This window comes from Aegilops tauschii, chromosome 3, assembly GCF_002575655.3.
Source record: "Aegilops tauschii subsp. strangulata cultivar AL8/78 chromosome 3, Aet v6.0, whole genome shotgun sequence".
Classification (NCBI taxonomy): Eukaryota; Viridiplantae; Streptophyta; class Magnoliopsida; order Poales; family Poaceae; genus Aegilops; species Aegilops tauschii.
The window spans coordinates 354,840,345-354,856,845 of record NC_053037.3 but is presented as its reverse complement, the minus strand read 5'-3'; positions in this window follow the sequence as shown (position 1 = coordinate 354,856,845).

Genomic DNA, 16,501 nt, shown 5'->3' with positions numbered 1-16,501 from the left:
TATAAAAAAGGCCAAACGAACCCGGAATAATTCCAAAATTTAGCACGGTACATCTATTTGGTCTAATCTAGCTGTGTAGAAAAATTAAGGCGGAAGAAGGCAGTGTACGTATGTCGTTTCGCACACGGAGGTGACATGTTCCCTCTCGGAACCACGAGCCTTCTTGAGGGAAGCTCCGGTTTGCAACAAGCTTACACCAAAGCTTGTCCCAATTCGGCCAAAAAATTACCGCAGCATGTTGGTGCCATGTCATGACACCATGCCAAGTTTCATGATTTTCAGGCGTGTTTTGGAATTACAGGAATTAAAAAACCAAGTTTCTCAATCTTTCTGGCCGAGCCACGACGCCCAGATGTTTGAATTTCACTCCCATCTCTTGCATGTGACCTAGAAATTCACCCAAGGACACACATGTGATTTTTCAAACAGGTTTGGTGCACTGGAGCCAGTGCTTGTAGTTCAAATTTGAATTATGCACATTAATTGACTAGAAACTCAATTAATGTATAAAAAAGGCCAAACGAACCCGGAATAATTCCAAAATTTAGCACGGTAGTTCTATTTGGTCTAACCTGGCTGTGTAAAGAAATTAAGGCGGGAGAAGGCACTGTACGTATGTCATTTCGCACACGGAGGTAACACGTTCCTTCTCGGAACCACGAGCCTTCTTGAGGAAAGCTCCGGTTTACAAGAAGCTTACACCAAAGCTTGTCCCAATTCGGCCCCGCGGCATGTTGGTGCCATGTCATGACACCATGACAAGTTTCATGATTTTCAGGCGTGTTTTGGAATTACAGGAATTAAAAACCAAGTTTCTCAATCTTTTCGGCCGAGCCACGACGCCCAGATGTTTGAATTTCACTCCCATCACTTGCATGGGACCTAGAAATTCACCCAAGGAAACACATGTGATTTTTCAAACAACTTTGGTGCACTGGAGCCAGTGCTTGTAGTTCAAATTTTAATTATGCACATTAAATGCCCAGAAACTCAATTAATGTATAAAAAAGGCCAAACGAACCCGGAATAATTCCAAAATTTAGCACGGTACTTCTATTTGGTCTAATCTGGCTGTGTAAAAAAATTAAGGCGGGAGAAGGCAGTGTACGTATGTCGTTTCGCACACGGAGGTGACATGTTCCCTCTCGGAACCACGAGCCTTCTTTAGGGAAGCTCCGGTTTGCAAGAAGCTTACACCAATGCTTGTCCCAATTCGGCCAAAAAAATTACCGCGGCATGTTGGTGCCATGTCATCACACCATGCCAAGTTTCATGATTTTCAGGCGTGTTTTGGAATTACAGGAATTAAAAAACAAAGTTTCTCATTCTTTCCGGCCGAGCCACGACGCCCAGATGTTTGAATTTCACTCCCATCTCTTGCATGGGACCTAGAAATTCACCCAAGGACACACATGTGATTTTTCAAACAACTTTGGTGCACTGGAGCCAGTGCTTGTAGTTCAAATTCGCATTATGCATATTAAATGCCCAGAAACTCAATTAATGTATAAAAAAGGCCAAACGAACCCGGAATAATTCCAAAATTTAGCACGGTACATCTATTTGGTCTAATCTAGCTGTGTAGAAAAATTAAGGCGGAAGAAGGCAGTGTACGTATGTCGTTTCGCACACGGAGGTGACATGTTCCCTCTCGGAACCACGAGCCTTCTTGAGGGAAGCTCCGGTTTGCAACAAGCTTACACCAAAGCTTGTCCCAATTCGGCCAAAAAATTACCGCAGCATGTTGGTGCCATGTCATGACACCATGCCAAGTTTCATGATTTTCAGGCGTGTTTTGGAATTACAGGAATTAAAAAACCAAGTTTCTCAATCTTTCTGGCCGAGCCACGACGCCCAGATGTTTGAATTTCACTCCCATCTCTTGCATGTGACCTAGAAATTCACCCAAGGACACACATGTGATTTTTCAAACAGGTTTGGTGCACTGGAGCCAGTGCTTGTAGTTCAAATTTGAATTATGCACATTAATTGACTAGAAACTCAATTAATGTATAAAAAAGGCCAAACGAACCCGGAATAATTCCAAAATTTAGCACGGTAGTTCTATTTGGTCTAACCTGGCTGTGTAAAGAAATTAAGGCGGGAGAAGGCACTGTACGTATGTCATTTCGCACACGGAGGTAACACGTTCCTTCTCGGAACCACGAGCCTTCTTGAGGAAAGCTCCGGTTTACAAGAAGCTTACACCAAAGCTTGTCCCAATTCGGCCCCGCGGCATGTTGGTGCCATGTCATGACACCATGACAAGTTTCATGATTTTCAGGCGTGTTTTGGAATTACAGGAATTAAAAACCAAGTTTCTCAATCTTTTCGGCCGAGCCACGACGCCCAGATGTTTGAATTTCACTCCCATCACTTGCATGGGACCTAGAAATTCACCCAAGGAAACACATGTGATTTTTCAAACAACTTTGGTGCACTGGAGCCAGTGCTTGTAGTTCAAATTTTAATTATGCACATTAAATGCCCAGAAACTCAATTAATGTATAAAAAAGGCCAAACGAACCCGGAATAATTCCAAAATTTAGCACGGTACTTCTATTTGGTCTAATCTGGCTGTGTAAAAAAATTAAGGCGGGAGAAGGCAGTGTACGTATGTCGTTTCGCACACGGAGGTGACATGTTCCCTCTCGGAACCACGAGCCTTCTTTAGGGAAGCTCCGGTTTGCAAGAAGCTTACACCAATGCTTGTCCCAATTCGGCCAAAAAAATTACCGCGGCATGTTGGTGCCATGTCATCACACCATGCCAAGTTTCATGATTTTCAGGCGTGTTTTGGAATTACAGGAATTAAAAAACAAAGTTTCTCATTCTTTCCGGCCGAGCCACGACGCCCAGATGTTTGAATTTCACTCCCATCTCTTGCATGGGACCTAGAAATTCACCCAAGGACACACATGTGATTTTTCAAACAACTTTGGTGCACTGGAGCCAGTGCTTGTAGTTCAAATTCGCATTATGCATATTAAATGCCCAGAAACTCAATTAATGTATAAAAAAGGCCAAACGAACCCGGAATAATTCCAAAATTTAGCACGGTACATCTATTTGGTCTAATCTAGCTGTGTAGAAAAATTAAGGCGGAAGAAGGCAGTGTACGTATGTCGTTTCGCACACGGAGGTGACATGTTCCCTCTCGGAACCACGAGCCTTCTTGAGGGAAGCTCCGGTTTGCAACAAGCTTACACCAAAGCTTGTCCCAATTCGGCCAAAAAATTACCGCAGCATGTTGGTGCCATGTCATGACACCATGCCAAGTTTCATGATTTTCAGGCGTGTTTTGGAATTACAGGAATTAAAAAACCAAGTTTCTCAATCTTTCTGGCCGAGCCACGACGCCCAGATGTTTGAATTTCACTCCCATCTCTTGCATGTGACCTAGAAATTCACCCAAGGACACACATGTGATTTTTCAAACAGGTTTGGTGCACTGGAGCCAGTGCTTGTAGTTCAAATTTGAATTATGCACATTAATTGACTAGAAACTCAATTAATGTATAAAAAAGGCCAAACGAACCCGGAATAATTCCAAAATTTAGCACGGTAGTTCTATTTGGTCTAACCTGGCTGTGTAAAGAAATTAAGGCGGGAGAAGGCACTGTACGTATGTCATTTCGCACACGGAGGTAACACGTTCCTTCTCGGAACCACGAGCCTTCTTGAGGAAAGCTCCGGTTTACAAGAAGCTTACACCAAAGCTTGTCCCAATTCGGCCCCGCGGCATGTTGGTGCCATGTCATGACACCATGACAAGTTTCATGATTTTCAGGCGTGTTTTGGAATTACAGGAATTAAAAACCAAGTTTCTCAATCTTTTCGGCCGAGCCACGACGCCCAGATGTTTGAATTTCACTCCCATCACTTGCATGGGACCTAGAAATTCACCCAAGGAAACACATGTGATTTTTCAAACAACTTTGGTGCACTGGAGCCAGTGCTTGTAGTTCAAATTTTAATTATGCACATTAAATGCCCAGAAACTCAATTAATGTATAAAAAAGGCCAAACGAACCCGGAATAATTCCAAAATTTAGCACGGTACTTCTATTTGGTCTAATCTGGCTGTGTAAAAAAATTAAGGCGGGAGAAGGCAGTGTACGTATGTCGTTTCGCACACGGAGGTGACATGTTCCCTCTCGGAACCACGAGCCTTCTTTAGGGAAGCTCCGGTTTGCAAGAAGCTTACACCAATGCTTGTCCCAATTCGGCCAAAAAAATTACCGCGGCATGTTGGTGCCATGTCATCACACCATGCCAAGTTTCATGATTTTTAGGCGTGTTTTGGAATTACAGGAATTAAAAAACAAAGTTTCTCATTCTTTCCGGCCGAGCCACGACGCCCAGATGTTTGAATTTCACTCCCATCTCTTGCATGGGACCTAGAAATTCACCCAAGGACACACATGTGATTTTTCAAACAACTTTGGTGCACTGGAGCCAGTGCTTGTAGTTCAAATTTGCATTATGCATATTAAATGCCCAGAAACTCAATTAATGTATAAAAAAGGCCAAACGAACCCGGAATAATTCCAAAATTTAGCACGGTACATCTATTTGGTCTAATCTAGCTGTGTAGAAAAATTAAGGCGGAAGAAGGCAGTGTACGTATGTCGTTTCGCACACGGAGGTGACATGTTCCCTCTCGGAACCACGAGCCTTCTTGAGGGAAGCTCCGGTTTGCAACAAGCTTACACCAAAGCTTGTCCCAATTCGGCCAAAAAATTACCGCAGCATGTTGGTGCCATGTCATGACACCATGCCAAGTTTCATGATTTTCAGGCGTGTTTTGGAATTACAGGAATTAAAAAACCAAGTTTCTCAATCTTTCTGGCCGAGCCACGACGCCCAGATGTTTGAATTTCACTCCCATCTCTTGCATGTGACCTAGAAATTCACCCAAGGACACACATGTGATTTTTCAAACAGGTTTGGTGCACTGGAGCCAGTGCTTGTAGTTCAAATTTGAATTATGCACATTAATTGACTAGAAACTCAATTAATGTATAAAAAAGGCCAAACGAACCCGGAATAATTCCAAAATTTAGCACGGTAGTTCTATTTGGTCTAACCTGGCTGTGTAAAGAAATTAAGGCGGGAGAAGGCACTATACGTATGTCATTTCGCACACGGAGGTAACACGTTCCTTCTCGGAACCACGAGCCTTCTTGAGGAAAGCTCCGGTTTACAAGAAGCTTACACCAAAGCTTGTCCCAATTCGGCCCCGCGGCATGTTGGTGCCATGTCATGACACCATGACAAGTTTCATGATTTTCAGGCGTGTTTTGGAATTACAGGAATTAAAAACCAAGTTTCTCAATCTTTTCGGCCGAGCCACGACGCCCAGATGTTTGAATTTCACTCCCATCACTTGCATGGGACCTAGAAATTCACCCAAGGAAACACATGTGATTTTTCAAACAACTTTGGTGCACTGGAGCCAGTGCTTGTAGTTCAAATTTTAATTATGCACATTAAATGCCCAGAAACTCAATTAATGTATAAAAAAGGCCAAACGAACCCGGAATAATTCCAAAATTTAGCACGGTACTTCTATTTGGTCTAATCTGGCTGTGTAAAAAAATTAAGGCGGGAGAAGGCAGTGTACGTATGTCGTTTCGCACACGGAGGTGACATGTTCCCTCTCGGAACCACGAGCCTTCTTTAGGGAAGCTCCGGTTTGCAAGAAGCTTACACCAATGCTTGTCCCAATTCGGCCAAAAAAATTACCGCGGCATGTTGGTGCCATGTCATCACACCATGCCAAGTTTCATGATTTTCAGGCGTGTTTTGGAATTACAGGAATTAAAAAACAAAGTTTCTCATTCTTTCCGGCCGAGCCACGACGCCCAGATGTTTGAATTTCACTCCCATCTCTTGCATGGGACCTAGAAATTCACCCAAGGACACACATGTGATTTTTCAAACAACTTTGGTGCACTGGAGCCAGTGCTTGTAGTTCAAATTTTAATTATGCACATTAAATGCCCAGAAACTCAATTAATGTATAAAAAAGGCCAAACGAACCCGGAATAATTCCAAAATTTAGCACGGTACATCTATTTGGTCTAATCTAGCTGTGTAGAAAAATTAAGGCGGAAGAAGGCAGTGTACGTATGTCGTTTCGCACACGGAGGTGACATGTTCCCTCTCGGAACCACGAGCCTTCTTGAGGGAAGCTCCGGTTTGCAACAAGCTTACACCAAAGCTTGTCCCAATTCGGCCAAAAAATTACCGCAGCATGTTGGTGCCATGTCATGACACCATGCCAAGTTTCATGATTTTCAGGCGTGTTTTGGAATTACAGGAATTAAAAAACCAAGTTTCTCAATCTTTCTGGCCGAGCCACGACGCCCAGATGTTTGAATTTCACTCCCATCTCTTGCATGTGACCTAGAAATTCACCCAAGGACACACATGTGATTTTTCAAACAGGTTTGGTGCACTGGAGCCAGTGCTTGTAGTTCAAATTTGAATTATGCACATTAATTGACTAGAAACTCAATTAATGTATAAAAAAGGCCAAACGAACCCGGAATAATTCCAAAATTTAGCACGGTAGTTCTATTTGGTCTAACCTGGCTGTGTAAAGAAATTAAGGCGGGAGAAGGCACTGTACGTATGTCATTTCGCACACGGAGGTAACACGTTCCTTCTCGGAACCACGAGCCTTCTTGAGGAAAGCTCCGGTTTACAAGAAGCTTACACCAAAGCTTGTCCCAATTCGGCCCCGCGGCATGTTGGTGCCATGTCATGACACCATGACAAGTTTCATGATTTTCAGGCGTGTTTTGGAATTACAGGAATTAAAAACCAAGTTTCTCAATCTTTTCGGCCGAGCCACGACGCCCAGATGTTTGAATTTCACTCCCATCACTTGCATGGGACCTAGAAATTCACCCAAGGAAACACATGTGATTTTTCAAACAACTTTGGTGCACTGGAGCCAGTGCTTGTAGTTCAAATTTTAATTATGCACATTAAATGCCCAGAAACTCAATTAATGTATAAAAAAGGCCAAACGAACCCGGAATAATTCCAAAATTTAGCACGGTACTTCTATTTGGTCTAATCTGGCTGTGTAAAAAAATTAAGGCGGGAGAAGGCAGTGTACGTATGTCGTTTCGCACACGGAGGTGACATGTTCCCTCTCGGAACCACGAGCCTTCTTTAGGGAAGCTCCGGTTTGCAAGAAGCTTACACCAATGCTTGTCCCAATTCGGCCAAAAAAATTACCGCGGCATGTTGGTGCCATGTCATCACACCATGCCAAGTTTCATGATTTTCAGGCGTGTTTTGGAATTACAGGAATTAAAAAACAAAGTTTCTCATTCTTTCCGGCCGAGCCACGACGCCCAGATGTTTGAATTTCACTCCCATCTCTTGCATGGGACCTAGAAATTCACCCAAGGACACACATGTGATTTTTCAAACAACTTTGGTGCACTGGAGCCAGTGCTTGTAGTTCAAATTTTAATTATGCACATTAAATGCCCAGAAACTCAATTAATGTATAAAAAAGGCCAAACGAACCCGGAATAATTCCAAAATTTAGCACGGTACATCTATTTGGTCTAATCTAGCTGTGTAGAAAAATTAAGGCGGAAGAAGGCAGTGTACGTATGTCGTTTCGCACACGGAGGTGACATGTTCCCTCTCGGAACCACGAGCCTTCTTGAGGGAAGCTCCGGTTTGCAACAAGCTTACACCAAAGTTTGTCCCAATTCGGCCAAAAAATTACCGCAGCATGTTGGTGCCATGTCATGACACCATGCCAAGTTTCATGATTTTCAGGCGTGTTTTGGAATTACAGGAATTAAAAAACCAAGTTTCTCAATCTTTCTGGCCGAGCCACGACGCCCAGATGTTTGAATTTCACTCCCATCTCTTGCATGTGACCTAGAAATTCACCCAAGGACACACATGTGATTTTTCAAACAGGTTTGGTGCACTGGAGCCAGTGCTTGTAGTTCAAATTTGAATTATGCACATTAATTGACTAGAAACTCAATTAATGTATAAAAAAGGCCAAACGAACCCGGAATAATTCCAAAATTTAGCACGGTAGTTCTATTTGGTCTAACCTGGCTGTGTAAAGAAATTAAGGCGGGAGAAGGCACTGTACGTATGTCATTTCGCACACGGAGGTAACACGTTCCTTATCGGAACCACGAGCATTCTTGAGGAAAGCTCCGGTTTACAAGAAGCTTACACCAAAGCTTGTCCCAATTCGGCCCCGCGGCATGTTGGTGCCATGTCATGACACCATGACAAGTTTCATGATTTTCAGGCGTGTTTTGGAATTACAGGAATTAAAAACCAAGTTTCTCAATCTTTTCGGCCGAGCCACGACGCCCAGATGTTTGAATTTCACTCCCATCTCTTGCATGGGACCTAGAAATTCACCCAAGGACACACATGTGATATTTCAAACAACTTTAGTGCACTGGAGCCAGTGCTTGTAGTTCAAATTTGCATTATGCACATTAAATGCCCAGAAACTCAATTAATGTATAAAAAAGGCCAAACGAACCCGGAATAATTCGAAAATTTAGCACGGTAGTTCTATTTCGTCTAACCTGGCTGTGTAAAGAAATTAAGGCGGGAGAAGGCAGTGTACGTATGTCGTTTCGCACAAGGAGGTGACACGTTCCTTCTCGGAACCACGAGCCTTCTTGAGGGAAGCTCCGGTTTGCAAGAAGCTTACACCAAAGCTTGTCCCAATTCGGCCAAAAAATTACCGCGGCATGTTGGTGCCATGTCATGACACCATGACAAGTTTCATGATTTTCAGGCGTGTTTTGGAATTACAGGAATTAAAAAACCAAGTTTCTCAATCTTTCCGGCCGAGCCACGACGCCCAGATGTTTGAATTTCACTCCCATCTCTTGCATGGGACCTAGAAATTCACCCAAGGACACACATGTGATATTTCAAACAACTTTAGTGCACTGGAGCCAGTGCTTGTAGTTCAAATTTGAATTATGCACATTAAATGCCCAGAAACTCAATTAATGTATAAAAAAGGCCAAACGAACCCGGAATAATTCCAAAATTTAGCACGGTACTTCTATTTGTTCTAATCTGGCTGTGTAAAAAAATTAAGGCAAGAGAAGGCAGTGTACGTATGTCGTTTCGCACACGGAGGTGAAACGTTCCCTCTCGAAACCACGAGCCTTATTTATGGATGCTCCGGTTTGCAAGAAGCTTACACCAAAGCTTGTCGCAATTCAACCAAAAAAATTACCGCAGCATGCTGGTGCAATGTCATGACACCATGCCAAGTTTCATGATTTTCAGGCGTGTTTTAAAATTACAGGAATTAAAAAACAAAGTTTCTCAATCTTTTCGGTCGAGCCACGACGCCCAGATGTTTGAATTTCACTCCCATCTCTTGCATGGCACCTAGAAATTCACCCAAGGACACACATGTGATTTTTCAAACAACTTTGGTGCACTGGAGCCAGTGCTTGTAGTTCAAATTTGCATTATGCACATTAAATGCCAAGAAACTCAATTAATGTACAAAAAGGCCAAACGAACCCAGAATAAATCCAAAATTTAGCACGGTACTTCTATTTGGTCTAATCTAGCTGTGTTAAAAAATTAAGGCGGAAGAAGGCAGTGTACGTATGTCGTTTCGCACACGGAGGTGACACGTTCCTTCTCGGAACCACGAGCCTTCTTGAGGAAAGCTCCGGTTTACAAGAAGCTTACACCAAAGCTTGTCCCAATTCGGCCCCGCGGCATGTTGGTGCCATGTCATGACACCATGACTAGTTTCATGATTTTCAGGCGTGTTTTGGAATTATAGGAATTAAAAACCAAGTTTCTCAATCTTTTCGGCCGAGCCACGACGCCCAGATGTTTGAATTTCACTCCCATCTCTTGCATGGGACCTAGAAATTCACCCAAGGACACAATTGTGATATTTCAAACAACTTTAGTGCACTGGAGCCAGTGCTTGTAGTTCAAATTTGCATTATGCACATTAAATGCCTAGAAACTCAATTAATGTATAAAAAAGGCCAAACGAACCCAGAATAATTCCAAATTTAGCACGGTACTTCTATTTGGTCTAATCTAGCTGTGTAAAAAAATTAAGGCGGAAGAAGGCAGTGTACGTATGTCGTTTCGCACATGGAGGTGACATGTTCCCTCTCGGAACCACGAGCCTTCTTGAGGGAAGCTCCGGTTTGCAAGAAGCTTACACCAAAGCTTGTCCCAATTCGGCCAAAAAAATTACCGCAGCATGTTGGTGCCATGTCATGACACCATGCCAAGTTTCATGATTTTCAGGCGTGTTTTGGAATTACAGGAATTAAAAACCAAGTTTCTCAATCTTTTCGGCCGAACCACAACGCCCAGATGTTTGAATTTCACTCCCATCTCTTGCATGGGACCTAGAAATTCACCCAAGGACACACATGTGATATTTCAAACAACTTTAGTGCACTGGAGCCAGTGCTTGTAGTTCAAATTTGCATTATGCACATTAAATGCCCAGAAACTCAATTAATGTACAAAAAAGGCCAAACGAACCCAGAATAATTCCAAATTTAGCACGGTACTTCTATTTGGTCTAATCTAGCTGTGTAAAAAAATTAAGGCGGAAGAAGGCAGTGTACGTATGTCGTTTCGCACATGGAGGTGACATGTTCCCTCTCGGAACCACGAGCCTTCTTGAGGGAAGCTCCGGTTTGCAAGAAGCTTACACCAAAGCTTGTCCCAATTCGGCCAAAAAAATTACCGCAGCATGTTGGTGCCATGTCATGACACCATGCCAAGTTTCATGATTTTCAGGCGTGTTTTGGAATTACAGGAATTAAAAAACCAAGTTTCTCAATCTTTCTGGCCTAGCCACGACACCCAGATGTTTGAATTTCACTCCCATCTCTTGCATGTGACCTAGAAATTCACCCAAGGACACACATGTGACTTTTCAAACAGGTTTGGTGCGCTGGAGCCAGTGCTTGTAGTTCAAATTTGAATTATGCACATTAAATGCCCAGAAACTCAATTAATGTATAAAAAAGGCCAAACGAACCCGTAATAATTTGAAAATTTAGCACGGTAGTTCTATTTCGTCTAACCTGGCTGTGTAAAGAAATTAAGGCGGGAGAAGGCAGTGTACGTATGTCGTTTCGCACACGGAGGTGACACGTTCCTTCTCGGAACCACGAGCCTTCTTGAGGGAAGCTCCGGTTTGCAAGAAGCTTACACCAAAGCTTGTCCCAATTCGGCCAAAAAATTACCGCGGCATGTTGGTGCCATGTCATGACACCATGACAAGTTTCATGATTTTCAGGCGTGTTTTGGAATTAGAGGAATTAAAAAACCAAGTTTCTCAATCTTTCCGGCCGAGCCACGACGCCCAGATGTTTGAATTTCACTCCCATCTCTTGCATGGGACCTAGAAATTCACCCAAGGACACACATGTGACTTTTCAAACAGGTTTGGTGCGCTGGAGCCAGTGCTTGTAGTTCAAATTTGAATTATGCACTTTAAATGCCCAGAAACTCAATTAATGTATAAAAAAGGCCAAACGAACCCGGAATAATTCCAAAATTTAGCACGGTACTTCTATTTGTTCTAATCTGGCTGTGTAAAAAAATTAAGGCAAGAGAAGGCAGTGTACGTATGTCGTTTCGCACACGGAGGTGAAACGTTCCCTCTCGAAACCACGAGCCTTCTTTATGGATGCTCCGGTTTGCAAGAAGCTTACACCAAAGCTTGTCGCAATTCAACCAAAAAAATTACCGCAGCATGCTGGTGCAATGTCATGACACCATGCCAAGTTTCATGATTTTCAGGCGTGTTTTAGAATTACAGGAATTAAAAAACAAAGTTTCTCAATCTTTTCGGTCGAGCCACAACGCCCAGATGTTTGAATTTCACTCCCATCTCTTGCATGGCACCTAGAAATTCACCCAAGGACACACATGTGATTTTTCAAACAACTTTGGTGCACTGGAGCCAGTGCTTGTAGTTCAAATTTGCATTATGCACATTAAATGCCAAGAAACTCAATTAATGTACAAAAAGGCCAAACGAACCCAGAATAAATCCAAAATTTAGCACGGTACTTCTATTTGGTCTAATCTAGCTGTGTTAAAAAATTAAGGCGGAAGAAGGCAGTGTACGCATGTCGTTTCGCACACGGAGGTGACACGTTCCTTCTCGGAACCACGAGCCTTCTTGAGGAAAGCTCCGGTTTACAAGAAGTTTACACCAAAGCTTGTCCCAATTCGGCCCCGCGGCATGTTGGTGCCATGTCATGACACCATGACAAGTTTCATGATTTTCAGGCGTGTTTTGGAATTACAGGAATTAAAAACCAAGTTTCTCAATCTTTTCGGCCGAGCCACGACGCCCAGATGTTTGAATTTCACTCCCATCTCTTGCATGGGACCTAGAAATTCACCCAAGGACACAATTGTGATATTTCAAACAACTTTAGTGCACTGGAGCCAGTGCTTGTAGTTCAAATTTGCATTATGCACATTAAATGCCTAGAAACTCAATTAATGTATAAAAAAGGCCAAACGAACCCAGAAGAATTCCAAATTTAGCACGGTACGTCTATTTGGTCTAATCTAGCTGTGTAAAAAAATTAAGGCGGAAGAAGGCAGTGTACGTATGTCGTTTCGCACATGGAGGTGACATGTTCCCTCTCGGAACCACGAGCCTTCTTGAGGGAAGCTCTGGTTTGCAAGAAGCTTACACCAAAGCTTGTCCCAATACGGCCAAAAAAATTACCGCAGCATGTTGGTGCCATGTCATGACACCATGCCAAGTTTCATGATTTTCAGGCGTGTTTTGGAATTACAGGAATTAAAAAACCAAGTTTCTCAATCTTTCTGGCCTAGCCACGACGCCCAGATGTTTGAATTTCACTCCCATCTCTTGCATGTGACCTAGAAATTCACCCAAGGACACACATGTGACTTTTCAAACAGGTTTGGTGCACTGGAGCCAGTGCTTGTAGTTCAAATTTGAATTATGCACATTAAATGCCCAGAAACTCAATTAATGTATAAAAAAGGCCAAACGAACCCGGAATAATTCGAAAATTTAGCACGGTAGTTCTATTTCGTCTAACCTGGCTGTGTAAAGAAATTAAGGCGGGAGAAGGCAGTGTACGTATGTCGTTTCGCACACGGAGGTGACACGTTCCTTCTCGGAACCACGAGCCTTCTTGAGGGAAGCTCCGGTTTGCAAGAAGCTTACACCAAAGCTTGTCCCAATTCGGCCAAAAAAAATTACCGCGGCATGTTGGTGCCATGTCATGACACCATGACAAGTTTCATGATTTTCAGGCGTGTTTTGGAATTAGAGGAATTAAAAAACCAAGTTTCTCAATCTTTCCGGCCGAGCCACGACGCCCAGATGTTTGAATTTCACTCCCATCTCTTGCATGGGACCTAGAAATTCACCCAAGGACACACATGTGATATTTCAAACAACTTTAGTGCACTGGAGCCAGTGCTTGTAGTTCAAATTTGAATTATGCACATTAAATGCCCAGAAACTCAATTAATGTATAAAAAAGGCCAAACGAACCCGGAATAATTCCAAAATTTAGCATGGTACTTCTATTTGTTCTAATCTGGATGTGTAAAAAAATTAAGGCAAGAGAAGGCAGTGTACGTATGTCATTTCGCACACGGAGGTGAAATGTTCCCTCTCGAAACCACGAGCCTTCTTTATGGATGCTCTGGTTTGCAAGAAGCTTACACCAAAGCTTGTCCCAATTCAACAAAAAAAATTACTGCAGCATGTTGGTGCAATGTCATGACAGCATGCCAAGTTTCATGATTTTCAGGCGTGTTTTAGAATTACAGGAATTAAAAAACAAAGTTTCTCAATCTTTTCGGTCGAGCCACGACGCCCAGATGTTTGAATTTCACTCCCATCTCTTGCATGGGACCTAGAAATTCAACCAAGGACACACATGTGATTTTTCAAACAACTTTGGTGCACTGGAGCCAGTGCTTGTAGTTCAAATTTGCATTATGCACATTAAATGCCAAGAAACTCAATTACTGTACAAAAAGGCCAAACGAACCCAGAATAAATCCAAAATTTAGCACGGTACTTCTATTTGGTCTAATCTAGCTGTGTTAAAAAATTAAGGCGGAAGAAGGCAGTGTACGTATGTCGTTTCGCACACGGAGGTGACATGTTCCCTCTCGGAACCCCGAGCCTTCTTGAGGGAAGCTTCGGTTTGCAAGAAGCTTACACCAAAGCTTGTCCCAATTCAGCCAAAAAATTTACCGCAGCATGTTCGTACCATGTCATGACACCATGCCAAGTTTCATGATTTTCAGGCGTGTTTTGGAATTACAGGAATTAAAAAACCAAGTTTCTCAATCTTTTCGGTCGAGCCACGACGCCCAGATGTTTGAATTTCACTCCCATCTCTTGCATGGGACCTAGAAATTCACCCAAGGACACACATGTGATATTTCAAACAACTTTAGTGCACTGGAGCCAGTGCTTGTAGTTCAAATTTGCATTATGCACATTAAATGCCCAGAAACTCAATTAATGTATAAAAAAGGCCAAACGAACCCAGAATAATTCCAAATTTAGCACGGTACTTCTATTTGGTCTAATCTAGCTGTGTAAAAGAAATTAAGGCGGAAGAAGGCAGTGTACGTATGTCGTTTCGCACATGGAGGTGACATGTTCCCTCTCGGAACCACGAGCCTTCTTGAGGGAAGCTCCGGTTTGCAAGAAGCTTACACCAAAGCTTGTCCCAATTCGGCCAAAAAAATTACCGCAGCATGTTGGTGCCATGTCATGACACCATGCCAAGTTTCATGATTTTCAGGCGTGTTTTGGAATTACAGGAATTAAAAAACCAAGTTTCTCAATCTTTCTGAATTAGCCACGACGCCCAGATGTTTGAATTTCACTCCCATCTCTTGCATGTGACCTAGAAATTCACCCAAGGACACACATGTGACTTTTCAAACAGGTTTGGTGCACTGGAGCCAGTGCTTGTAGTTCAAATTTGAATTATGCACATTAAATGCCCAGAAACTCAATTAATGTATAAAAAAGGCCAAACGAACCCGGAATAATTCGAAAATTTAGCACGGTACTTCTATTTGGTCTAATCTGGCTGTGTAAAAAAATTTAGGCGGGAGAAGGCAGTGTACGTATGTCGTTTCGCACACGGAGGTGACATGTTCCCTCTCGGAACCACGAGCCTTCTTTAGGGAAGCTCCGGTTTGCAAGAAGCTTACACCAATGCTTGTCCCAATTCGGCCAAAAAAATTACCGCGGCATCTTGGTCCCATGTCATCACACCATGACAAGTTTCATGATTTTCAGGCGTGTTTTGGAATTACAGGAATTAAAACACAAATTTTCTCATTCTTTCCGGCCGAGCCACGACGCCCAGATGTTTGAATTTCACTCCCATCTCTTGCATGGGACCTAGAAATTCACCCAAGGACACACATGTGATTTTTCAAACAACTTTGGTGCACTGGAGCCAGTGCTTGTAGTTCAAATTTGCATTATGCACATTAAATGCCCAGAAACTCAATTAATGTATAAAAAAGGCCAAACGAACCCGGAATAATTCCAAAATTTAGCACGGTACATCTATTTGCTCTCATCTAGCTGTGTAGAAAAATTAAGGCGGAAGAAGGCAGTGTACGTATGTCGTTTCCCACACGGAGGTGACATGTTCCCTCTCGGAACCACGAGCCTTCTTGAGGGAAGCTCCGGTTTGCAACAAGCTTACACCAAAGCTTGTCCCAATTCGGCCAAAAAAATTACCGCAGCATGTTGGTGCCATGTCATGACACCATGCCAAGTTTCATGATTTTCAGGCGTGTTTTGGAATTACAGGAATTAAAAAACCAAGTTTCTCAATCTTTCTGGCCGAGCCACGACGCCCAGATGTTTGAATTTCACTCCCATCTCTTCCATGTGACCTAGAAATTCACCCAAGGACACACATGTGATTTTTCAAACAGGGTTGGTGCACTGGAGCCAGTGCTTGTAGTTCAAATTTGAATTATGCACATTAAATGACTAGAAACTCAATTAATGTATAAAAAAGGCCAAACGAACCCGGAATAATTCCAAAATTTAGCACGGTAGTTCTATTTGGTCTAACCTGGCTGTGTAAACAAATTAAGGCGGGAGAAGGCACTGTACGTATGTCATTTCGCACACAGAGGTAACACGTTCCTTCCCGGAACCAAAAGCCTTCTTGAGGAAAGCTCCGGTTTACAAGAAGCTTACACCAAAGCTTGTCCCAATTCGGCCCTGCGGCATGTTGGTGCGATGTCATGACACCATGACAAGTTTAATGATTTTCAGGCGTGTTTTGGAATTACAGGAATTAAAAACCAAGTTTCTCAATCTTTTCGGCCGAGCCACGACGCCCAGATGTTTGAATTTCACTCCCCTCTCTTGCATGGGACCTAGAAATTCACCCAAGGACACACATGTGATATT